The sequence below is a fragment of the Mus caroli genome, unplaced genomic scaffold, assembly GCF_978045245.1.
Source record: "Mus caroli unplaced genomic scaffold, Mus_caroli_1 scaffold_5, whole genome shotgun sequence".
In the NCBI taxonomy this organism is placed as follows: domain Eukaryota; kingdom Metazoa; phylum Chordata; class Mammalia; order Rodentia; family Muridae; genus Mus; species Mus caroli.
Window position 1 is genome coordinate 147,233,173 of NW_028227260.1, and position 26,685 is coordinate 147,259,857.

The window sequence follows — 26,685 nt, forward strand, 5'->3', positions numbered from 1 at the left end:
TCAAGTGGAAATGAAATTATTCTGTTGAGCTATTGAGATCTGGCGGTTGTTCAGCGGCTTCAAACACAACGAAAGCTTATGTCTTTGCCCATATTCGTGTAGGTCAGCAGGAGCCTCCTCTCCTGGTCATCACTCAGGTACCCAGGTAGACAGAGTGTCCATCTTAGCATAGGCTCTGTGATTACCTCCAAGGGTGTGTGTGTGTGTATGTGTGTGTGTGTGTGTGAGTGTGTTTTGTCTGCATATATGTTCACTACGTTTATGTCTGGTGCTTGAGGAGATCAGAAGAGGGCATCAACTCCTCTGGGATGAACATAACTGGTGGTATTTGAGTCACTGTTTGGGTGCTAGGACCCAAACCTGAGTCCTCTGCAAGAGCAATAACTCTTAACTGCTGAGCTATCACTCCTGCCCCACACCTCGACTCTTAACACTTTCCTCCCCTTCTGCCTCTTTTGTATGGTGAAAAAAAATATATGTTTAGAACTAGCCAGCTGAACTCAGTTTAGATGATCCCAATTTTGTTGGCAACACCCAGAGCATCATAATCAGGAACGAACCTAACATAGGCCTTCTCTCCTTCAGGCCCTATCAGGGTATGGGCTTTGGCCACATCAATGTCATAGAGTTTCTTCACAGCCTGTTTCATCTGCTGCTTGTTGGCCTTGACTTACACAGTGAACACAAGTGTGTTGTTGTCATCTGTCTTCTCCATGGCTGACTCAGTGGTCAGGGGCAATTTGATGATGGCATAGTGTTCTAGCTTGTTTCTCCTGGGCATGCTCTTCCAAGCATATTAGGGCTGCCTCCAGAGATGCAGGAAGGTGTGTGGTGCCTGGATCTTCTTTTTGTGGCTATGGACACCTTTTAGCACTGCCTTCTTAGCTTTCAAGGCCTTTGTTTTGGCTTCAGCTTTGGGAGGCTCCTTCTTAGCTTTCAGTGCCATCTTGGCGAAAGGCTTCACCTAGATGGAACATAAATTATTTTGCTTAACCTTTTCTTGACATAATTAAGTCCCTGACTTCAAAAGGGGCCAGAAACATAATTTTACAACACGCTGAGAGAGTAGGGAGCTAGAACTGTTTGTGACTAGTGAGTAGCGTTGACATCATGATTAGAGGACACCAGATGGGCTGGTCTACATGCCCCATTCTCTCCAGCCTCTGGAACCCACTCCATATCCTTTTCTTATGTTTCACCCATGACTTCTAATGCCCCCATCACCAGGAGCTCCCCTTGGTAGTCCCAGAACAATAAGAACATCACTGGGTTTTTTCTTACTCCTAAACTTTTAGGGCTTTTATGGCAGTAAAACTTCAACTGGATTCACCGGTTCATATATAGGTATTGGGACCAGTTAGGCTTTTAACAAATACACCCAGCTTCATATAGTCACACATACCTATATCTAAATCAACACTGATTCGCTTTATCTTGTTAAAACAGTCACTGGATGGCTGCCTGTGTACGCCAATGATGGGCTCGGTGCTCCTAGATGTTTGTGGGACTGGCTTGGAGTTCACAGCATCCCTGAATCCTTGTCTGTCAGGGTGTGATAAGTGTGCTTCTTTTATGTGTACATGCAAGAGCTGAATGGGTTAGCTTGGAACCTCAGCAGTTATTATCATTCCTCCTGAGATCTCTGTAGATAACCATCTAGCTTCTGAAGGTGGGTTTGATGTCTTATTAATGGTTCAAAAATCCCTCAGATCTATAGAGGAGCCAACGTGCTCATGGTCTTCAGAGGGACCTTGGGTAAAGGTCTTGAAATTGTGGAAAGGTGCTGTATGGCCTGGGGAGAGATGAAGGTGTAGCTTGTAGGTAGGCTCTGTCTTGGAGAAGGCTAGGGAAGAGCTCACTCAGGTTCACTTCCCAGCCAGTGATTTAGGAGATAAAGGAGTGGTATGTGTGTGCATCACTGTCTAGATGGGCCATTCTGTAGGATGGTGTACAGACTCTCAGAGGGGCCAAAAAGGGTCAGGCTTCCATTCTCTACAGCAGGGATCTATCTACAACACATGCCATTTTGTCTTGCGGTCCCCTTCTTATCTCACTTTCTGTCTCAATTGTACTTTCTAGACTCACCTTCCGAACAGACCACCTGTTCTTAGGGAATCCAAGCTTAAGATAAGGGCAAACACCAGCTCAGTGCAATGAAGCTGCCTCTGACAGGCCTCCCTCCCTCCCCCACCTCTTTTTCTTCAAAGTCTCATCTTATAGCCCAGGCTGGCCTTGAACTTTTGGTAATCTTCCAGGCTCAGCCTCTCAAGGGCTGGATCACAGGCAGGAGCCACTAGTCTTGTCTTCAGCAGTCTTTCTAAAGACTCATTTCATAAGGTTTTGAACCTTACTCTCATGGTTGAAATAAGTCAATGGCTTCAGAAGAAGCCAGCAGCAAGGGAGATATCTTTGGGTGCGTGTGTCCCAGGAAGTCATCGAGGCGGCCACATTACTGGCTAGGAGGTGATCTGGAAGCAGCCCTTCCCCAGCCTTCTCCAAGCAGAGCCTACTTACAAGGCACACCTTCATCTTTCCCCAGGCTGGATAGCACCTTCCCTCAGTTCCAAGGACTACATCCAAGGGACCTCTGAGGCCCATGAGCAGAGGATGCATGCCTGGGTACAGAGACAGCTTCAGTTACTTTAGCTCCATCTCTTCCCTTTATAACTCTGCCCTACTGTAGAGTATTTCTGTGAAGGATGTGATTGGCTGGGGTGGGGGCAGGACACTGTACTTTGGCTTGGTGGCAGGTCAGACACATAAGCTCTGGGTAGCCCAGTACAAGGTTGTTCAATGAGTCCTGTTTGAATGACATTCTGCCCTTTGGATGAATAGTGGATACAGGCTCCTCAGTGTCTACACTGACCCTCTCCCTATTTCTGGAAAACCTGGAAGAGGAGGAGTATCAGGAGATACTTAGGGTAGTTGGTCTGCTGATTTATTCTTTCAAACAGGAAGGAAGATGCTATAGTTTGGGTGTTGACCGTCCCTCAAAGGACTCTCAGTTGTACACAATTGGAAGGGGGAGGGGGTCTAGTGTAGAGGTCGTTATGAGGATGCTTTGAAGGAACCTGCAGGATCCTGATCTCTTCACTTTAGTTTTCTTCCCAGGCCCTGTCCGGGAGGGACTTTAAATTGTCATGTACTGCTGTCCCACTCGAAAAACCTAAGAGCTACATGTGAGCCCAATCACAGATGGAATCTCTAAAACCACGAGCCCAAAGAAACCTTTTCCCTTTATAAGTTGATTAGCTCACAGAGCTGATGGCAACCAAGCCTTGTTGTTGTATGTACTAATGTCAGGGAGTACCTCTCAAGCCAGGAAAGACTTGTGAGCCAGAGAGGGAGGAGAACCTTGACGGTAAGGAGGTGCTTTGAGAAGCCCCGAGAAGCCAGCTCTGCCTGTTCTTGCCTGCCCTTCCTACCACCTAGAGACAGTGCTCTCTTTAGTGTAATGGGAGGTTTGTTTGCAGCCCCATGTTTTACATAGGTCCAAAGAAGGGAAGGTTTGTAATTGCCGATGAAAATGAGCTCATTGGAGAAGTTTCTCAATTTTTTTGGAAGGTCATCTGACAATGGAGACATTTGCCACACTAGTGAGGGTTAAACTGAGGTGGTGACTGCAAAATGACCTCCTAGCCTCTTGTACCCCTTCGCATACCTGGATGGACAGTTAGCATTCTGATAATAATTAACCTCTCTGATGGCGTCCTGAGGTTTTGACCAATGGATAGCTTATTCTAACCCCGCCTACCTTGAGAACCATCTGAGTTGAACACAATCCTACAAAATAAATTCAAGTTCTAGGTATCTTGGTACATCCCTGTAATCTCAGCATTCAGGATATGGAGAATGGAAGATCAGGAGCTCAAGGCTAGCCTGGGCTGCATAAGATCTTGTCTTAAAAGAAAACAACAAATAAAACAAAATGAATTTCAAACTGGGACTGGTGATACAGGTCCTCTATTTCCAGTTACTCAGGAGGCTGAGGCAGGAGAATGGAAAGTTTAAGGCCAGCCTGGCCTACTTTGTGGGAGCCTGTCTTGGAAAATAAGAAAAAGTGTTTGTTTGTTTTTAAATGGGGTTATAGCTCAGCAGTGGAGTGCTTGCTGAGCACATCCAAGGTCCTGGGTTCAATTTCAGATTGTTGTCTTTTTTTTTTTTTTTTTTTTTTTGTGCTCAGCAGTACACAGTGGGTAGCACTAAGTCTGTTCACCTCCTCTCTTTTTATCTTTCAGTTTTCCGAGACAGGGTCTAGCTATGTAGCCCTGGCTGGTTTCAAACTCTTGGTCCTCTGCTGTAACCTAAGGATCAGGAATGCAGGTATAGGCCACCACGCCCAGCTCTCTCTCTCTGTGCTCTTTTAGGAGTTGGTTGGCAACACAAGGAGCCCCTCTTCAGATGCTTGACATGAATAAAGAGTGGTCAAAGAGAAGTCATCTTAGCCAGACTGCAGACATCCAGACAGTCACCCCACAGGGCTGCGAGCTCTGAAGACTCTGCAATTGAGAATGAACAGAACCCAGATTTAGCCAGTTACTATTATCAGCAGGGAAACCGGCTGAGAATTCGGAGCACTCTGAGCTAAACACAGCAATGGGGCCTCTGATTCAGCCAGTCGTTGCAAAAGGACTGCTGGCCTTTGCAACCAAGTCCCAGACCAGTATATTTTGGGGTCAGAAAAAAAATCCATTGAAATTCTCTCTAGCTGTTTGAGAATTGTTGAGAATAAGATTTGTGCTCCAGCAAGAGCCAGCAGAAAAGTCCATCCCCAAGTCCCCAAACCACAAAAGCAGCTCTCTGCCCTCCTCATTCTTAGCTGACTGAAGTAATCTGAAGCCAGCTTCAGAACGCTGGCTTTGGTGAAAGGCAGGCGTAGCTGTTTGGTGGACAGAAGTATCTGCCTCCTGGGGTGAGGTGAGGGAGTGCCCAGTTCCTTACTCATGTTCATCTTTCCCTTCCCCAAACTTCCCTGCATCACTTTCTTTCATGCCACTTAGATGAGTAGGGTTATTGGCACATCTTACTTGGTACCACAGGGTCCTTCCACCTCTAGGGTTACCAGGTCACAGAAGAAATGCAAAATAAACATGGTGCCTTTGGAAGCTGTTTGTCTCTGGGTCCTCAGTGCCTCTCCATCTCTCACTCCCAGTTTCTGCCTTACTTAAATTGTCATCAAACGGAGTAAGAAAAGGCCAGGTAGGGGGCTGAGGGAGACGGCTCAGTTGGCTAATGTGCCTGTGCCACACAAGCATGAGGACCTGAATTTAACCCCCTAGAACTCACATAAAAACCAGGGTTGCTGGGGAGGTTTGCAAGCATGGGGAATGCACAAAGATCCACCCAGCTTGGGTGACTTGCTGAGCTATGGTCGCACTGAGCCCTTGTCTCAAAATAAAAGCAGAGACATCTGATGTGGACGTTCAGCCCCCATATGAGCATGCACAACATGCACACGGACAGACAGACAGACAGACAGACAGACACACACACACACACACACACACAGAGAGAGAGAGAGAGAGAGAGAGAGAGAGAGAGAGAGAGAGATCCCTAAAGCTTGAACATCTAACCTCATAAGGCAGAACCAACAGTTTCCATCAGAGAAGCTAGCCAGAGTAGAAGCAAAGGACAGGGGAAATTATTCTTTTCTCCCTGTGATAAAATTGAGTTAGTGCTGGCTGCATTAATGTCCATTTGGAGTGTGAAAGAGCTGTGGTCCAGTTAAAGATGGGGCTGGGGCTGGGGAGGTGAGGCAGCTGCGGCCTCGCCTCCCTAGCCCATAGCATCTCTTCCCTTCCTTTTCAAACAGAACCAATAGTCCTCCGGGCAGTGCACTGTCTGGCCCCAATTTGTAGAAGGTGATCTCACTGGAACCTCTATGTATAGGGAGAAAGCTGGGGGGCTGTGGTTAAGGATGTGTGGATGGGGTGCTCTGGACAAACCTTCTGTTAGGACTGGTATTTGCCTTTTCATCTGTACAGCCAGTGGGAGCCAAAGGGAGGCCAGGCTGCAGGGTGGGGGATGGGAGAGAAAGCTTCCTGCTTGGCATTTGCAAGCTGGTGGGGAGCGTGCTGCCTCCAGGTTTCAGGCAATCACAAGGCCCATTTGCTCTTGCAGGTTCATTAACGAGGCCCGCGGGAATGACAATTGCCTTGTCCACCGTGTTAACTGGACAGAAGGAAGAGAGAAAAGTCAGTAAGGGGAGAGAGCAACATTCAGGTTCCTGCTCAACTGGCGCTGCTCCTCTGAACTCTACTGGTGACCTGCCCACAGCTGCCTTGGCTGTCTGTCACTGGGAGGGGCAGGTGAGAGGTGGGAAAGGAGTGTTAAGGGGGTGTTGTCGGTTCCATGGGCTCCCCACTTTGCGCGCGCACACACACACACACACACACACACACACACACGCACACACCCTTCTTTCTTTTGCATTTGATTCCAGGCCATTTGCTGGGCTCCTGGGTCACTCCTAGACATATTTTCCCAAGTGATGGTTCCCAGAAAACATCTGAGAGGAGAGCCAAGAAGCCGAGAGCCCTCAAGGCCCTGCCATCCTCTCTGACCACTGTCTCACCTCCTTCCAGTCTTCCCCGGTTCTGTCTTAGGCAGCTATTGTACTTCAAGTGTGGACAGAGAGGCCCTTAGACAGGGGGCCCACAGCAGCCACTGGACAGTTGTGTTTCTAGGGACCCTTGCTCTGGAACCTATTGTCCTTTGCTATCCTCCAAGGTGCTATGAATTCTCAGCCAGCACTTCTATTTGCTGGGCAAACAGACAATGAAAACGGTCCAGCGCCAGGAGGCTTGGAGGCTGGCACTTGGCCAGAGGCCCTGGCAGCACAGCGTAGGGATGGTAGAAAGAGTATCCAGTTGGGAATTATTTAGCGCCCACCTGCCTTTTCCCCTGTACTAATGGAAAGCACGTCAGGACGAAGGCAAAGAAAGCCGGGGACCTGGGGACCATTCTGTCCTGCTGCTTGTTAGGAGAGCGGAGCCCTGGCAAGAGGTTACTTGGGGATGCCGGATGATGTTATCGACCAAATTGGGGTTTGGGGATTATCTGTGGATTTCATTTATCTGTGTTTTCCCTGGTCTCTCTTGTTGTAGGTAATTAAGAGCTGATTGCTGGTAATTAAGAGTTGTTGAGAGAGGCGGCAGGATCCAAAAAGGAGAGAGGCACACAGTTTGTCTTCCTTTGGACAGACTCCTGCCCCCTCCCCACTCCTGTCTGCCCCCTCCTCGTGTGCCTCCTGCAGGGAAGTGGCCCCAGAGAGCAAGTCCCAGCTTGTCAACTGGATTATTTATTTGTAAATGCTTCTCTGCCTTCTTCCCCTTTTCTATCGCCAAGCCTGGAGCTGAGCCAAGCCTTGGTTCGGGTGGGTTTTAATTTGACCTCCCCACGCTCAGGTGGCCTAAAGAGAGAAAGCCTTTATTTTTTCCAACAATAGCCTTCCTTGGGCTCCTGAGCAAGATAACAGTCACAGCTGGCTGAATGGTGATCTTGAGAGCGATGTTGTCTCTTTGGGACTGGACTGTCTTGTCCATTCTTCTTGACTGTGGGCTTCTCTCCTGCGATGGAGTTGGGAGAGTTGATTCTAAACTGTCTTGGCATCGAGCAAGGAATATGTGTCCACATAACTGCCTTCTGTTTCCAGGATCCACCCACTGGTCTTGCTGGCTTGGATTTGACCATGGCCTCTAATGTTCTGGGTGGTCATGGCCTCTAGTTCAGGGAGCCCACACACGACTCCTCCGGTGGGCCCCCTTTCCTCTCAGCTCCTCTGAATGCTGCAGGTGCTCTTGGCTCTACTCTGCCCTGCTGGAGTGTGCTCCAAGCTCACTGCTATGAGATAAGATCCCATGCTCCTCCCCTTGGGGCCTGGAAACCTCTCTGGGGTTCCCAGTGCCTTGGTTTGGATCTGAAATGAGTGTGTCCCCTCCAAGTTTCAGGTTGGAAATTTGGGCAATGATCGTGAGAGAAACTAGGTTACTTCCTGAAAGGGCAGGGGTTTTATTTTGTTTTATTTTTGAGACAGGGTCTTGCTATAGTGCCAAGGCTAGCCTCTAACTCAAGATCACTGTGCTCCAGCCTCCTCCCAGGTTCAGCCATCATGCCCAGTTGAGAACAGGCTGATAGAAAAGCAGGAGTCATCCTCTCTATACTCTCATTCCCTCTCTTGCTCACAGTACTTCCCTTTCTGCTATGCTGTCCCTTGGTGATGCCAACAGGGGGTCCTTGTCCTTGCCAGGATGCTAGTGCCGTGTTGCTTGAAGTTTCAAGTCACCAGAACCATGGGCAAAATAAACGGCTTTCCTCCTCCACATGTGACTTTCCAGCCTTGAACACTGTGTTATAGCAGCAGAAAATGGACAGTGGTACCACAGCTCTCGCATCCCAGCATCACAAATCCCTGGTTTGTTCCAGGATGCTAGTCATCATGGCGACCCTCCAGCTAGCCTGCAAACTCCTCCATTCTTTTTCTTGACAAGAAAACTGCTCTTGTCCCCTCCCCACCATTCTGCATCGTATGCTGCAAAACTGTCGTTCCCACAGTTCAGATTTTCCCAGCTCTGTGTGTTCGGCGCCCCCAGTGCTTGCATTTGGAAGTCATGGCCCTTGAGAACAGTCGATCTGTGAAAGATTTGCCAAAGTCTTCCTGGGACCTCACAAGCCACTCGCCTTTCTCACAGATAACCATTTATTGAACAGTTCCAGTATGGCTGGGACGCTCGTGGCTTATTATGTTTAATCCTCACAGTGCCCTGCAATGATCTCCATTTTGCATCAAGGAAACCCAGATAGAGGGGTACTAAGAACTCGCAGGATCATTTGCCTCCATCCCCCTGCTGTCTGTTCCTTTGGACTCACCTCTGCTGCCTCCACAGTGGCTGTGGTGCAGAGTCTCCTCAGAGTTGTAACGCTGATAGTATGTCTCCTGGTAGTGTGTTTCTGTCTTTCCTTTTGAGCATTCAGGCTTCTGGGCTGTGACAGAAGACCAAGCTTGTCAGGCACCAGGAATTGGACTACCTACCTGGTAGTTGGTGGGGTCTATTGTTGCCACCCTCTGTTTCCCATACAGGCATATGCACTCTCTGAGTGGTTGTGTTCTATGGTCACCTGTATCCCCTCAAAGGGAGAGAGTGCCAAGTGAGGAATGTCTTATGATCCAGGGAGAAAACCACAGAGCATGACTTCTGCCATACTCTATAGGTAAAAGTGTCACTCATCCGTGTGGGCTCAAGATGAGAGGAAAAAAGACCCTACCTCTTCATGGGAGTAGCAAGGTGCTGGAAGAACGTATGGGATTGGAAATATTGCTATGGCTGTAGTTAAGGGTTAAATTCCATTACAATGGAGGTATTCAGGGAAAGAATGAGACAGACTTGGCTTAAATACATTCAAACTCAAATTCCCCAAACCAGCCCAAGGAACATGCAATACTTTTATGGGCTCAGACATGGAGAGGGGCTGGCCATCAGCACGGGTTTAAGCACTTCAAGCATTGCAACCAGAGCATCCTTTGTCGGTCTGTATTGCCAGTGGAATTTCTCTCACAAGTCTTCTGGAAGGCAGAATCCCATAGGCTCTGTAAGAAGAACATACCATCCAGCTTCCCTGTGTCTTTTGGTAGGGACCAGGGCAGATTGCTTCATCCCAGGAGCCTAAGTGCTCGAATAAAGGGAAAGCAAGTCACCAGAGGAGATGACTCCTAGGCAGGGTGGGAAGGACAAGTAGGGACTTGACCATAGAAGGATGGGGACATGGATGGCACTGTAGACAGAGGCCCCCTTCTACAAAGGTTTAATGGAGATAAGGGTGACCTGTGGGGAGGAGGAGAGGGCACAATAGAAGCTGGGCAGGGGGAGGGGAGGAAAGGTGGGACAGAGCCTTGTGACTCCTCCGCCAGGCTTTGCCAGCAGTGGAAGCATGACTTAGTTGATTTTGTCTTCATGTTATCCAGAACATCAGCAAATGCTTGCTCTTCAGGAGCATGCTCACACACGTTCATATGTGTGTGTTAGTGTGTGTGTGTGTGTGTGTGTGTGTGTATGTGTGTATCTGAGGCTGTGCAGTAGAGAGTGTGGAAAGAGAGACAGGCGAGAGGAGGAGGAAGAGAGAAGGGAAGGGTAGAGGGGTAGAGGAAGAAAGGAACAGGAGAGGCAAAGAAAGAGAATGAAGAAAAAAAAAAGGAGAAGACACAGGGTGAAGAGGAGGAGCAAATAATGGAATTGGGGAAAGGAAAATAGAAGGCTCCCATGGATGCTGCATGAAAAGGCGCACTTTTTTTTCTTGTTGATGCTGTTAATGGTGCTGAGAACTGAACTTACAGCCTTACACATGCTAGGCAAGTCCTGTACCAGTAAGCTCTATTCCCAGCTCTATTCCTAGGAGGCACTTATAATGTGGGCTGGAGCTGGTCTGGGCACTCAGGCCATGCTGAGCTTTGGGGACTTTCCCTTCCCTGACATGCTCTGTAATCTCTTTAATCCCTACCCACAGGCACTATCTGGCCTCAACTTCCCCACATTTGTGTTTCTCGGGTCTTGTTGGTCAGCTTAATTGGATTTACAGTCACCTAGGAGATACATCTTTGGGTGTTTCCGAGAGGGCATTTCCAGAAAAGTTTAACTGGGGAGAGAAGACCCACCCTCACCATGGGTAGCACCTTCTCGTGGGCTAGAGCCCCCAAGTTAATAAAAAGGAGAAAGTGAACAGAGCAGTAGCACTCATCTGCTTCTGCTACCTGTCTAAGGATTCAGCACCCACAGATGTGGATTACAGATGTGAGCATCTGCCTTACTGTTCTATTGTCATGGCTTCCTTGCCCCAGCAGACCCCTCAAACTCAGAGTCAAAATAAACCTCTTTTCTTTTTTTTTTTTGGTTTTTCGAGACAGGGTTTCTCTGTGTAGCCCTGGCTGTCCTGGCACTCACTTTGTAGACCAGGCTGGCCTCGAACTCAGAAATCCGCCTGCCTCTGCCTCCCGAGTGCTGGGATTAAAGGTGTGCGCCACCACGCCCGGCTCAAACCCTCTTTTCTTAAGAAGTGCTGGTCAGGTGTTATGTCACAGTAGTGAGAAAAGTAGCTGCTATCCTTAGCATGCTTTCTGTTTCCCACAAACAGATGCTGGGATGCAGTCTGAGAAGCAGAAGCGAGTCTCTAAGACCTTCGACGTCTAGCAAGTCCTCCTCGCTTCCTCTTTTCCGTCAATGAGTCTTGGCTTGAGAGCCTGCTGTGTCAGGGATGAGACATGCTTATTCACGTTCTCTGTGTTGCTTACAATAGTTAGGATATGGCTTGACTGGAAATCATTCTAAATCCCAAATGACAGTGATATGTCCAAGACAGAATTCCTTTTCATGTTTAGGATGTTTGCACTTACGCAATACCAGGCAACACCGTCATTGCACAGGGCTAGGGACCTGGGATTCTTGTTGATATGCCAAATATGACTTGTCTGGTGTGAAGGCCCCCTCTCCCTTTTCTTGGGATGGAATGGAAAACAAAGCTTCCTGAATGTTAGGTGAACTCTCATCTAACGTGAGTCACGTCCCTAGACTTCTATGGTGATTTAAGACCATGTCTAGACATTCTTTGGCAATCCTCCCAACCAGGTGGATTCTCCAAACCATCAAATGTCAGAGGTAACAGCATATGTGACTTCTAGAGCTAGAAGGGTCGTCTTCCTTGATCTCCTGGGTATGCTTTATTGAGTCAGGATCTTATTCTGTGGCCCGGGTGGCTTTGGAACTCACTATGTAACAAGGCTAGCCTTGAACCTGTGACGATCCTCCTGATTCAGCCTCCCAAGTGCTCGGATTACAGGTATAAACCACAGCACCTGGCTCAAAGGTAGGTTTTAAAGGACTGTGTGGTTTCTAAATTTATCTCCCCTACTTCCTCCATCCCTGGCTGTCCACTTTTCATTCATCCTCCTCTCCCTCTCTCTGGAGTCCTGGAAAGCCAGTGAAGAAGGCTACTGTACAGGAAAGAGATGCCCAAGACTCCTCATATTCTGAATGCTATGCCACTTAGTGTCTGCATCTCCACATCTGCCTGCATGTTTCTGCCCCTTCCAGAGCCTCCCACACTTGTCAGACTTACTATCCTTCCTGGCAACAGGCTTCCTGGGGGTTCTGTGGGGGCCTCTGAGGTCCTGGGACACTGAAGCACCCAGTGGCTGCACTGGCAGCTGTCTGCTGTCTTTCCACAAGCTGTTCACCCAGTCCCGGGTGGTTCAGAACGTGTGCTTGACACAGAGCCAATTTGCTCATGTGTGTCCTTCCTTCCAGACTACACCAACTGGGGATCTCTGGAGCAGTGTGTGTGCTTGGGCTGAGAAACACGGAGAAGGGGAGTGGCAATGGGGGTGAGTGGGAGAGAGCAACTTTCATGGGGGCTCAGGGCACACAAGCATTTTGTGTGTAAATGTGGACACATGCATGCCACAATGTGTGTGTGTGTGTGTGTGTGTGTGTGTAGGTCAGAAAACAGCCTTGGGTGCCTCTCCTTGCCTTCTCCCTGATTTGGAAACAGGGTGTCTTTTTGTGTTTTTTTTTTCCCTGCTGCATATGCATACATTAAGCTCTCTGGCCTACAGCTTCCTGAAAATCTCATGTCTCTATTTCCCATCTCACTATAAAGGCACTGAGGATACAGGTGAGCGCTACCCACCTGGCTTTCCACTGTTTCAGAGGGCTTCAATGCAGGTCCTCAGATTTGCATTTGAAGTACTTTTACTTAGTCCTGAGGGACCATTTGTTGTTGTTGTTGTTGGTGGTGGTGGTGGTGGTGGTGGTGCTGGTGGTGGTGGTGCTGGTGGTGGTGGTGCTGGTGGTGGTGGTGGTGCTGGTGGTGCTGGTGGTGGTGGTGGTGGTGGTTTTTTCTTTGGAGGAAGGGCAAGGTTTCATTTATTCCAGGCTGGCCCTAAATTTTCTATGTAGTTGAGGATGACCTTAAATTTCTGATTCTCCTGTCTCTAACTCTTAAATGCAGAGATCACAAGAGTGTATCAACAGATTCGGTTTATGATATGTTAGGGATTAACTTCAGTGCTTTGTGTATTCTAGGCAAGCACTCTACCAATTGAGCTATATGTCCAGACTTTTTTTTTTTTTTTGAGACAGTCTTATGTAGCCCAGGTTAGACTACAACTCTGTATGTATCATAGGGGTTGCCCTTGAATTGATCTCTCTGCCTCCTTCTCCTGAGTGCTGACATTACAGGCATGTGCGCTACACTTGGTTAGAGGCCTTTTGCCTTAGCTGGCTGACCACTCCCTGTGTTCTCTCACGGCCTTCCCTGTCTATGTGTGTCCTGTTTCCTTTTCTTCTTGATTTTCTGTCACATTTTGTTTTGAAACAAGGTTTTATTGTATAGCCCAGGCTGGCCTGGAGATCCTCCTGCATCAGCCTCCCAATGTTTCTGTGCCACCATGCCTGGCTCTTTACTTCTCTTTCTTATAAGGACATCTTGGTAGAGGACAGGGCACACCGTAATGAGACCCAAAGGTGGGGATGTTAGGAACCCCAATCTTTGCTTGCTTCTTTCTGAGGGGACTGCCTCTACACACTGTACTCTACCTGTATGCTCAGCATGGTGCCCCCCTAAGGGCCTTCCTTCAGGTATCTCACAGCTAAGTGCAGTGTTTAGCAGCTGAACCCTGTTGGATGTTGCAAAGTCATCGAAGCTCCCTAGGTCCCTTACTGTATCCCATCTGTAAGAGTTAAACCTTCTCAGTCCCCACACAGTGCACACATTCACTGGCAATACAGCCAGATTTAGCTGTTTTTCTTGAAATAGGAGATGGAATTTTCCCCAATGTAAAAATAATGGTGCCCAATTCTTGTGGGAGGTGGATGGGGCTGGTGCTGCCACCACAGGCCCTTCTTTTCTTCAGAAATAGCCCCACGGTGGCCTCATTTTCTCAAACTTGCAACTCAGCGAGTGCTTAGCCTTTAGCGAGAAGAATCCACACTGCTGAAGTTGAAAGGGAGCAATCCATTTGTCAACACAGGCAGCCACTCAAGTCATGAGAACCAAAGAAGGCCCCAGCACTTATCTGGCAGCCTTAGGAGGTCAAGGCATGGAGCCTGACACAAACCGACTCACAGTCAAAGAACAGGATAGACAATGAGGTACGAACTTTCCTGTCCCAGATAGAGACAGGACATAAGGAACGTGGGTAGGGTAGATGACATTGCTAACTGGTTTTGGAGCCTGGGACCTTATTGGAAAGATTGGGTATGGTCTTGGAGAAGCCTTGAGAAGCCAGGGACATTAGGACCCGGAACTAGGAACACACAGGGAAAGACAGTGGGAAGGGAAGTATTTTTTCTCAATGGCTACAGCTGAAGTTGGCAAGGCCCCTGGCTTCGATTAGGTCTTAATAGACTTGACCTTCCCATACAAGCTCTGACCCCTTCTCCCTAGAGCTCAGAGCTGGTATCACACTGACATCTTTTACATCAAATGCTAACAGAGGAGACCCAGGCTCCCTTTGGACTCCATCATAGAAGAAGCTGGAAGGATGGTCATTTTTCAAATGCCATGATAGTAGCTGGAGGACTGAGCCTGCTTGAGTTAGGCAGCGGAGGAAAAGAGGACTAGGGCTCAGGGGCTGAGACTTTCTTTGCAATGGGAACTGGAAAGACAAAAAAATCTTTCTGCAGCCTTTAGGTCCAACTAGAATCCTGCTTCCCTACCAAGGATTATCCTTCCATCATTGTGCAATCTTGCTGCCCCTTTCCCCTCCATGGCTCTCTCAGGACAAGGGGCAGTGTTATGCTAGGCAGTGGGAGGAGCTTGTTGCGGGAGGATCCCTGAACTTTGGAGCTGCAGGGTCTTTGAGAGGTGTCTTTGAACTCTAGGGGTCCCTGCCCTTCCTGGCAGGGTTGTCAAACCAAGGCCCAGCCTCTTCACCAGTAAAGCTCCCGCCCGTCCCCCCACTACAGTCTCTGCTGTCTCGGACATTTCCTCTTCAGGCTGTTCTTTCCCTTCCCCCTCCTCTTCCTCTTCTATCCCCTTCCCTCCTCCTCTCCTTCCTCCCTTCCCCTTCCTTTCCCTTTCCCTTTCCCTTCTCCCTCCTCCCACCTCCCTTCCTCCTCCTCTCAAGAAGTGACAAGCTCGCCCTGGCCCTGGCTTCCTTGTTTACGCTGCAGTCTGACAAGAAAAGAGCTCTCTGCCTGCCTCAGGAGTAAGTCTCCTGGCAAAATTAGCTGCACGATTTGAAATCCATTTTGATTCCACCCAATATTAATTATTGTTGTTTTCTGCCGTTCATTACCAGCTTGTTTCCTTGGGCGACTCTGGGGAACAAAGGATTTTCCAAGCATTTTCTACAGAGGAAGAGCCCCCCTCATTGCCACTCCCACTGGACTACCACCATGCCCAACCCAAGTATCCTCCACCTGAGCCCGGGAAGCCTTCTGGACGCCTGCACAAGGGATTTCCCCTGCTCATGGTGCAAGATAGAACAGGCAGGAGCCAGGCCAGGCCAGGCCAGGCCAGATAGGAAATCGGTGAGGTCCTTCCTGCCCCCTCCCCCTCCCTCCCCCTCCCTCCCCCTCCTCATCTCCCTCTCCTCCATCCCCTCTCCTTCCTTTCTTCACTCCTCAAGCTCCTTCCCAAGTCTGCCAGCCTGCCCAGAGCAGCTGGACAGGAAATGCATGGCTGTACTCTTATTTCTGTCCCACAGAGACAATGAAGACAACAGGCACAACAACACTAGAGACAGAGCTTATGCCCTTATACCTAGGAATACAGCCATGGTCACTTAGGCCAAGACACAGGCATCCTAGCAACTGTCCCTGGAGTCCCTTGTGCCATCTCTCGGTTGCTGTTCTCCAAAGATTTTCTGTTGTCATTGTTGGTGCCAGGGTCACCATTGTCCTCTTCGTCTTGCCCATATTTCCCCAGGTTAGGCCTGAACCCCTGGGATCAGGTAGTCCTTCCACTCCAAGCTCCTAGAGAGAGACTGGAACGGCAGGTGCTTGGCACCATGCTTGCTTGAATTCTTCTGATTTCTGAAGTCACAGGCTTCACTTGTCTGTTTGTGAACTCCATCTAATAGGTCATACACTTGCTGTGTATTCTTGTGTGTGTGTGTGTGTGTGTGTGTATGCATGTGTGTGTGGTTTCTTTTGATCAACACTGTCTAGGACACTCACCTTGTTGTTGTATGTAGTACCCACTTGAGCGGCTATACCAGGCTTACTTTTTCTGTCCTGATGAAGGACATTTGAGTTCTTCCAGTTTAGGGTTCTTCTGTGCGCCAGCACTCATTTCTCTCGGTATAAACCTCAAAATGAATTGCATGTCATAGGATAGACAACAAGGACATGCCTGATTTTTCAACGACTAAGCCAATACAGGGTAATGCTTCTGCCAAAGGTCTGAGAGAGAAACAAGGCCATTACAGTCATGACATAGATGAAGAAAGGCTTTTGCTAAGGTGCACTTGCTAAGTTGTGGCAAATATGGTTCCAAATGACTCCTATCTTCACTCATATTGACTTTGAAGTTAGTCATATGACTTGCTTTGGCCAATGGGATACCAACAGTCCTGATGCTAATGAAACTTTGAGTTGTCTATTACCATATTGTAAATGTTTGTGTCTTTCCAAATTTCATTCAGCTCCTAAGACCCAGTGTTCTAGGGTCATAATTAGATAGTCATGTCAGTTCAATTGGCCCAAGAGACACCTAGGTAATTGCTAAAGCATACCTCTGGGTGTGTCTGAGAAGGTGATTCTAGAGACATGTGGGTTCTGATCTGATCGACTGATTTCCCTTAATAGATTTGTAATAAGATGACATTGCGGGAGGCCAGGCTTTTGGAGGAAGTTGGTCACGGAGGACATGCTCTTGGGGCTATATCTTACTCTGCCTCCCCCTTTTAAAAATTGTTTACATTTCAAATTTCAAATATTATCACCCTTCCCAGTCTACCCTTCCCAAACCCCCCACCCCATATCCCTCCCCTTTGCTTCTAAGGGGGTGTTCCCCTATCCACTCCTGCCTCACCCCTCTAACATCCCCTTTCTCTGGGGCATCAAGCCTCCACAGAACCAAGAGCTTCCCCTACCATTGGTGCCAGATGAGGCCATCCTCTGCTACATATGTAGCTGGAGCCATGGACCAGCCCAGGTGTACTCTTTGGTTGATCGTTTAGTCCCTGGGAGCTCTGAGGGGTCCAGTTAGTTGATATTGCTGTTCTTTCTATGGGGTCGAAATACCCTTCAGCTCCTTCAGTCCTTCCTCTAACTCTTCCATTGGGGTCCCCAGGTTCAGTCTGATGGTTGTCTGTGAGTATCTTCTGTCTAAGTTAGATACTGGCAGAGTCTCTCAGAGGACAGCCATCTGCAAGCACTTCTTGGCATCAGCAATAATGTCTGGATTTGGTGTCTGCAGGTGGGATAGATTCCTAGGTGGGGCAGTCTCTGGATGGCCTTTCTTTCAGTCTCTGCTCCGTTTTTGTCCCTGCATTTCCTTTAGACAAGAACAATTCTGGGTTAACTTTTTTTAGCTGGGTGGGAGGCCTCATCTATCTACTGGAGGCCATGTTTATCCACTGGAGGTGGTCTCTTCAGGTTTCATCTCCTTACTGTTGGGTATTTCAGCTAATGTCATCCCCACTGGGGCCTGGGAACCTCTCGATTCCCTGGTGTCGGGGACTTTCTAGTGGTTCCACCCTCCCACCCCCACCCTGTACATTCCCCAACCCCTACCGCTACTTATTTCTATTCATTCTCCTGGCCCTCTGGACTTCTCTTACCATACCTGGTCTTGCCCCCCCTTTTTACTCCTTCTCCCCTCTCCTACCCAGTCCCTCCTTAAAATATGGAACACTTCATGAATTTGCATGTCATCCTTGCACAGGGACCATGTTAATCTTCTCTGTAGCGTTCCAATTTTAGTATATTTGCTGTCAGAGTGAGCACTGCTCTGGCCCTTTTTATGGTCCTCATTTCTGCCTGCTTCCTGTCTGCCATGAGGTGAACACCTGTGTTCCTTCACGTACTATCAGTGAAGTGATGTTCTGCCTGAGTGCACGGGACTAAGCAACCACGGACTAATCCCTCCGAAACTTCGAGCCAAAATAAATCTTCCTCATGGAAGCCGTGCCAGTCAGGTATTTGGTTATAACAATGAGAAAAGTGACTAACGCAGGGAGTATTGAGTAGTGGACTCTTCTGGAGAGGATCAGCTCATAAGGATCCTCTCTGGTAGCGAGATGAGTGTCTTTGCAAGGTTTGAGGGCACTCATGTGTCCCTTTTGTGCTGCAAGGACATAGAAACCAAACAGGTTTATGTGAGCTATAACAAAAGCCCTAAATTGTACAGTAGCAGTTTGGCATTGGGATGGCAGGGAGGCTGGAAGAATAGTGAGCTATGTTTGGTAACATGCAAATGTTTGATGAAACATGTGCCGGGCTTCGGTGTCCACTGTGTTTGGCTCACTTTTCTTTGTTTGATTTAGATTTTCACTCTGTAGCCCAAACGGGCCTGGAACTCACTGTGTAGCCCAGGCTGACCTGGGGTTCCTGATTCTCTTGCCTGCCAAGTTCTGGGATTCCAAGTGTGTACCACCATGCCCAGATCCTATTATTTTCTTTATTTTATTATTAATTTTTAATGCACCGAGTCTATAATGTTGCTGTATTTGCATGGATGTGGGGGTTTATACTGGGTTATGGGTAGCCTACCAGTGGCCATGTCCCCCAGGGAAAAATGACTCTCCTCTAACTGCTGCCTCCTCCCTCTCCTGCTCTCCCTCCTTTTCTCCCTCCCCTCTCCCTTTTCCCTCCTCCTTCAAATATGTATACATGTATATCTGTATACTACAGATATGCCTGGTGTCCACAGAAGTTAAAAGCTGGGATCAGATCTCTCAGATCTCCTGAAACTAGAGACAGCGGTGAGCTGCCATGTAGGTTGTGGGAACTGAACCTATGTCCTCTGGAAGAACAGCCACTAATGCTTATCCATTGAGCCATCTCTCCAGCCCAAGGAGTCATTCATATATATAAAACGTTACGTTCTGTTGTTTCTATGAAACTGTGTGCATGGAGGTCAGAGGGCATGTGGTAGCTATTTTTCTCCACATGGTTCTTGAGCATTAAAGCAAGTTGCCAAGCTTGGTAGCAATGGCTTTAACTCACTCACTAGTTCATTTTATACAACTTGCCCTTCTATTTGGAGATAGTGCTTCAGATTGAAAGGCTGGGCTCCCAGGCACTGATTTCAGAAAAGACCACAAAGCAGTCTCTTCTATGTCTCCCAGAGCTGTGGAAGCCTTTGGCTTAGACCTTTCGAGATTTAGGTTAGAAAACCAGAGTGCAGTTTTGCATTTTTATTTCTTTAAAACATTTTACATTTTTTATTATTGCATTTTAATGTATTCATTTTGTGTGCGTGGGTGTGAGTGTGCCATGGCTCGGATCATCAGGCTTGGTGGTAGGCACTTCGACTGACTGAGAGGTCTTGCTAGTCTGTGTTTTACTCCTTGAGATAGGTTCTCACTATGTAGGCCAGGCTGGACTGGAAATCTCCATCCTCCTGTCTCAGCCTCCTGAGAACTGAGATTACAAGTGTGTACCTCCATACCTGTCCCCAGAGTATAGCTTTCCCACAATCAACAGTCAGTTACCTCAAGATAGTGTATTTATATCTTTCGGTTCCTATGACTGCTATACTTGGGGTCAACCAGCCCCCATGTTCTCCACCTAAGCTTACGCTACCAATCACCAGTCCTTTCAGGCATCACCTTGATTAGGACAAGCACCCTGGCCTGCATTCACAGAGTAGTTGGGAGACAGATGTCCTAATGCTGGTGAAAGCCATTGTAGCTATGTAAAGTACAGAGGGAGTACAAGACAATGCAGCATTATTATTGCAGCAACTGCCCTCGGCTCCAATTGCTTCACATTGGGGCAATGGGTTTTGAGTTCCTCAAGGTCATTTTGCTTTATGGCAACTCTCTTTAGCAGTCTACATAAATTTGACACATTCAGGAGCCACAGTGGCCTCCCAAAGCTTTCTCTTATTATCTCTTGCTTCATTTTCAAACCATTGGACCATGTACAAGGGCCAAGAGACTGTCACACTCCGGAAGCCCAGCCTTCCAGATGACCACCAGCACATCTCTCCCTAAGGGCTTTCTCCATCTCCATTTACATAAATGGCTTCCCTATACAGCAACACCTCCTTCCAGAACCATAATCACAAAACTATTCATTTTGGGTTTCCTTTCGTGGTAAACTGGGGAGAGGGGGGCTCCCTCAGCCTTCGGACATGCGTTCTGAGACAGTGTGATTATATGCAAAAGATTGTGGGGTAGTGGGTGATGACCAAGAGCCATTATAGGTTTCAGCTCATCCACACAAGGATGTCCCAGTAGAAAAGAAGTCTGTAACCCTTCTTTCCTGGGCTTTTCCTATGTGATGGAGAGTTTCCCACATCAGTAGGAAGCTATCAGTGTTAAGAACTATTGTAGGCTGGAGAGATGGCTCAGCAGTTAAGAGCAATGCTCTTTCAGAGGTCCTGAGTTCAATTCCCAGCAACCACATGAGGGCTCACAACCATCTGTACTGGGATCCGATGCCCTCTTCTGGTGGGAGCATCTGAGCAACAGGGTACTCACATGCATAATCTTTTTTTTTTTTTTTAAGAGCTATTGTTTCAAAATAGAAAATGGCTCAGGGTATGTGGCAAGAGGCTGGATAACAGCACCTGAGGGACTGGTGGAAGACATGCTTCGTCTCTCACTAGGTTAAAGAACAGAGACGCTTGATGGGGCTGGGTATTTTTATGTCGTCTCTTTTTCTTTGAAAGACTAGATTCCTTCCTTCCTTCTCAGCTACAGATAAGCAGCGTCACAGAAAAGGCAGCTAAGCTAAGAGCCCAGGGTTTACCTGGGAATTTGGACTCAGTGGGCCGATAGCGCCATTGGAGCTCTTCTGAGCATTGCTGGCTCTTGGGTTCTATTTTATTTCATCTTTGAAGTGGCATCAACAGTGGAAGGAGGATGGGAGTGTGGGCTTATACAAAGGATTTCTCTGCAGGAGCTTTGCTGAGAATTAACTCCCTAGGACCACCCACACTTAATCCTTACTGTAGAGTTATAGCTGGGGACTTAGTTCCTCCGGGAAGCCTGGGGACCTTGCTCACAGTGGGTGAGTGGCTATGGCAGCCGTGGTCTTGCTCTGGGGTGTAGACCGTGAGGAACTCTGCACTGTTCAAACACATGTAACATGAGGACATAGTGCCTGGGAGGAGTGGTGGAGGAAAGAGCTATTTATCCTAAGGTGAATACTGTTTCTTTATTTAGGAACCATTCTGCTCTGTGGGAGGTATTGGGAAATGGAGGAGTGTTTTGGGTTGCCACACTGAGGGGTGTGTGTGTGTGTGTGTGTGTGTGTGTGTGTGTGCTTTGCTGGTCTTCCTGGACTGGGGTGCCAAAGAGGCCTAATATCCTATAATGAGGAGACTGTCTCATACAATGGGATTTGTCCCTGGCCAGCTCCCGACAGTGCCCCTGCTGAGGAATGAGCTGGTGTGCAAAGCAAGTTCCAGGTGTCCTTTCTAAAGAACCAATTGGTTCATTTGAGACTGGAGGTCATTTTTCAAGGTGACTCAAGGGATCAGGTGAGGACTTCTCTGAGCTGAGGGAGCTAATGTAAAGCCTGGCAGCCCAGGAAAGAGGGGTGGAGGTACTGAGGGACCCCATGGAGGTCAGGCAGAGGCAACCCAGAAGGGGGAGCAAGGGTCAGTGGGGAAGGGGAGGAGGTTACAGGGTAGGGAAGCTTTTTATACAAATGGAAGAATGAGAAAGAAGTCCCACGGGTGGAAACGTGCTGGTGGTCCCTGCAAAGCTGGGCCCCTCATAGTGTGACAGTGTGGAAATCATGGAGAATCAAGACAGGGATTAGGAAACTGGAGAATCAAGCGGCCAGGCGGGCCTAGATTAACTAGAAAGGGTCTCCGAGGCTAGCTGTGTTTTCTGCCTTTTGCTTTTCCACTACTTGAAGTGGGGCCTGGATTCTGGCTTTGCTGACACCTGAAGGGTGGCCAGGGCAGCAAACAGGACTCATGGAAGTTGCAACTGCCTGCTCAGGCATGGCCTTGCTGCTTACTGGGGGCTGTGGAAATCCTCTCTAGGAAATGGATTCCATATGTCCTCAGCTTGTTAGAGGGACCAGAGCACATCATGGATGGTACTCTTCAGCCACTGTACAAACAGGCCAAGCTGGAGGGGCTTTCAAGGCCTACCAACTGTCTTTGTTGGCTACCAGCTTATTCTGTGTCCCACAATTGTGGGCCAGGCCAAGGGACTTTTAAAAAGCAGGTGTTGAGGTCAATGCTGAACCTGTATTTCGTCTTCAGCGAATCTGTGGTTTGTAAGGCAAAGGCATAAGATGACAGTGATAAGGACAGAACTCAAACACAGGGCAGGAGTGGGGGAAGGGGGGGCATGCTGACTTCTTACAAGCTTGTGGGGAAGGGACTGGGGCCCAGCTGCTGACATTTTTACAAAGCAAATAAGTGTCAGGCCAAGCTGGTGACCTCGGTGTGAATGGAAAAAGATGGTCAGCTGTGTGGCTGCCAGAAATGGCATGTTTGTCAGCCCACCTGTTAGGAAGTGGAAAGGAGACTCTTGAGTAACATTGTCTCAGAAAATGGTCACCCATTGCTGGCCACAGGCCTGGTGTGGTCTGAATGCTTCATGTGGGCTGGTGCCTGGGCTCTACCCACTGCCTAGGAAAAAGGGCTCAGTTGTGGTTTTCATTTGCAAGACGAGGTAACTGAGGCTGCGGTGTTCATTTCTTTATCCTAGCTTGGACAACTAAGAGGTGGTGAGGTGATGCTGTGAGTCCCTGTAGTCTGGCACCTAGTATCCAGGTCCAGGCTAGCGGCCAGGAGTGTGGAAACAGGTCCAACTGGAGTGGGTGTATGGTCTCTGTTTCAGTTATGTTTGTTTGTTTGTTTATTCATTTATTTGTATGTGTGCATGTGTGTGTGTGTGAGCGTGCGCACACACGTACACACATGTGTCACAACACATGTCAGAGGTTATAAATAAAGAGTCAGAGGTCAAATGGCATCTTGCACGTTTCAGTGTAATGCTTCCTTCCACGGGAACATAGGCATTGAGTTCGAGTTGTCAGGCTTCATGGTAAATGCCTACATGGGCCATGCCACTGGACTCTATGTTCTTATTATAATTATGATTATGGCTAAATTTTAAGAAGAAAAAGAGGCCAATTATATGTGTAATGAATTAATCTAAAACTTAGTGACTTAGGGTTGGTGAGATGGCTCTGAGGGTAAAGGTGACTACTATGCAGTCTGACGATATGAGTTTGATTTCTGGGACCAACGTAGAGGGAAGGGAGAGCCAGTTTCTGCAAGTTGACCTCTGATCTCTACATGTATGACCTGGCATGTGTGCTCCACCATGCACATAAAAAGCACACAAAATAAACGAATCAGTTGTACTTAAAATAAAAGTTAGTGATTTAAATAGCTGCCATGTTGGTACAGTGTCACACTATACTGGGACTTAATTGCCCTCAGTTAGAAGATCCCTTGACTAGCTCCATGTCTCTTTCTCTCATCTTCTCTTCTTCCCAGGCAATTGGCCTGGGGTTGAGTCATAATAAACCAGTGATGTCAGCCATTACCTGAGATGCCTCACCTGGAGCGCCTCTATGCAGCCTCTTTGTATATGATAGGCTTCCTTATAGCATGGTGACTGTATTTTAAAAGTAAAGGGAGTCACAAAATGACACTTCCACCATTGTCAAAAATCTATCCCCCTACAAGGGAAAGTAGAAACAATAGAAAAATTTAAAACTTATGTGTTTGTATCTGTGTATCTCTGGGTGGATATGTGCACGTGAGTACAAGTCCCCAAAGAAGTCAGAAGGGGACATCAGATCCTCTGGAGTTGGAATTTCAGGCAGTTGTAAGCTGCCCAATGCGGGTTCTGGGAACTGAAGTCACAGACTCCAACTCTTCAAAATAGTTTGGTAAAAATAATACTTTCTAAACGAAGTCTTAGTATGTAGTCAGGGTGGCTTCAAATTTGCCATCCTCCCGTCTTAGTCCCCAGTTCCTACGTACTGGAATTGTAGATATATACTACCATGCCTGGCTTGGACCTTTGCTCTTTTTAAAGTTTTTGAACAATTTTTTATTTATGCTGCATTCCTTGACAATAACGTACACTTGTATAATGTACGTTGATTGTTCCAATGCTACATTCTACCACTCTTATTCCTCACTTCCTCTAAAACCCCATCCCCTTTTGAGGCAATGTTCTACACTGAAATCTGAGGCTTGCCCATTAGGCTAGGTTGGCTGGCCAGTCAGCCTCAGGGACCTGACTGCACACTGGAACTACAAGCTGTACTTAGAAGAGCATACTACGATGCCTGACTTTTTATGTGGGTACTGAGTGAACCATCTTCCCAGTCCGTGGACTCTAGTTCTTGGATGGGATGAGCCATGTTGTCTTACACCTATGATCTCAGTGCTTGGGAGACTAAGAAATGAAGATCACTGTAAGCTTGAAGCCAGCCTGGGCTATAGAATATGACCTTGTCTGGGGGAAAAACCCCCTAACATCAGAATGTAAGAAAGGCATGTGCTATGGAAGATCTTACAGCCATCTTGCAAAATATTATCTGCTTTTTTTTTGTTTTCCTTCTTAAATCTTAAATTTTATTTATTCATTCACTTCATTCATTTATTTTTAAAATCCCACTTATCCCAGGGTGGATGGAAACTTGTATGTAGCTGAAAATGACCTTGAATTTCTGATTCTCCCGACTTCATCTCCCTAGTTCTGTGTTTATAGATGTGCACCATCATACCCAGTTTCTGCAGTTCTGGGGATAGAACCCAGCGCTTTCTGGGTGTATGCTAGGCAGGCATTCTGTTGATTGAGAAACATCATGAGCTCCAATTAATTTAGTTGATTGTTGTTGTTGTTGTGTATGTGTATGTATGTGCATGTGTATGGTGTTTGTGTGTGTTTGTGAGTGTTGGCACATTTGGCAGTCAGGGGACAGTTTGACCGTTTTGAGAGACAGTTCTATCTTTCTACTGTGACTTGTTGCGCTATCTTGCTCATTGCCTATCCCCACCCCACCCTCCCCTTTTTTAAATCATAGACAGGTCCCAACTGGTCATAAATTAAGCCCTAATTCACTCTGGAGACACGTTCCTTGGTGAAAACATACTAAGTGAACAGAGCCTTGTTTAAGAGCTTTTATTCTGGTTCCATCAGTTTTCCTGCTAAACCAGGCACACTGCTCCATGGAAGACAGCAGCTATCAGCAGAAGCCTTTGGTCTGAAGGAGTATTGCCTTCAGTTTTTGCACGTACACATGCAGGAGGCTCTGAGCGCAGCAATGGGCTTCTAAGCTTTATCAGGTGCAGAAGTCTGGCTTGGCCTTAATTTGTTTTTTTTTTTCCTTGTTATGGGTTCAACTGTGCCCCCCTCCTCCAATACATTGTGCAAAATTGTGGGGTAGTGGGTGCATGCATGTACACATATTCAAAGTGACCAAGAGCCATTATAGGTATCAGCTCATCCACACAAGGATGTCCCAGTAGAAAAGAAGTCTGTAACCCTTCTTTCCTGGGCTTTTCCTATGTGATGGAGAGTTTCCCACATCAGTAGGAAGCTATCAGTGTTAAGAACTATTGTAGGCTGGAGAGATGGCTCAGCAGTTAAGAACAGTGCTCTTTCAGAGGTCCAGACTTCAATCCCCAGCAACCACATGGTGGCTCACAGCCATCTCTACTGAGTCTGATGCCCTCTTCAGGTGTGTCATGAGTACCAGTGTACTCATGTGCATAAGGTTAAGAAGTTTAAGAAGAAGCTTGGACGAAGAGACATCATAATCAGAGGTTGGACCATGGTTCAATGAGTAAAGTGCTTGCTATGCAAGTGTGAAAACCTGAGGAGTTCAGAGTGCTGGAGCCTGTGTAAAGTTAGATGTGCTAACACATCTGTAATGCCAGCACTCCCCAGCAGAGATGGGAGGAGGCAGATGCAGGAGACTTTCTGGGAGCTCACTGGCCCACTTAGCCTTGGCGACATACCAGCAAACAGGAAGAGACCCTGCCTCAAACAAGGTAGAAAGTGAGAAGGATCTACATATGAGGTAGTCCTGCACACTCCTACACACACACACACACACACACACACACACACACACACACACACAAACACTTTTTCAAAAAGAAGTGCTCAGCCAGGCATGTGGCAGATGCCATTAATTCCAGCACTTTGGAGGTAGAGGCAGGCATGAGTTCGAGGCCAGCCTGGTCTACAGAGAGAATTCCAGGACAACCAGGACTATGCAGAAACATCCTGTCTTACAACCCCTCTCCCAGAAAAAAGGGAGGGACTGTAGCCCTCCTCAAGCCAAGGAGAAACGCCTCAGAAGGAGCTGACCCTTGACCTGTTCAGAACCATGAGAAAGTAAATATGGGATGTCTAAGGTCCTCAGCCGGCCAGCAGTACTTGGGCCCAGGGGCTCACACATGCTCGGCAAGTGCTCTACCCTTGAGCTACACCTGCAGCCCTCCTTCTCCTTTGTGAGACAGGGTCTTGGCTTTACCTTGCTCTATAGGGCAGGCAGGCTTGGCCCTCCAGTCCTCCATCCTCAG

At 47.8% G+C, this 26,685-nt stretch overlaps 1 non-coding gene and 1 pseudogene across 1 annotated transcript; both read right to left on the reverse strand.

Annotated features, from left to right (window-relative positions):
- Positions 1 to 505: 505 nt before the first annotated feature.
- On the reverse strand, positions 506 to 946 carry LOC147004846 (large ribosomal subunit protein uL23 pseudogene; annotated as a pseudogene).
- Positions 947 to 17,835: 16,889 nt separating this feature from the next.
- Positions 17,836 to 17,942, reverse strand: LOC115030115 (U6 spliceosomal RNA). The gene has a single exon (XR_003835743.1). It is a non-coding gene; the product is annotated as a U6 spliceosomal RNA (small nuclear RNA).
- Between the last annotated feature and the right edge of the window lie 8,743 nt (positions 17,943 to 26,685).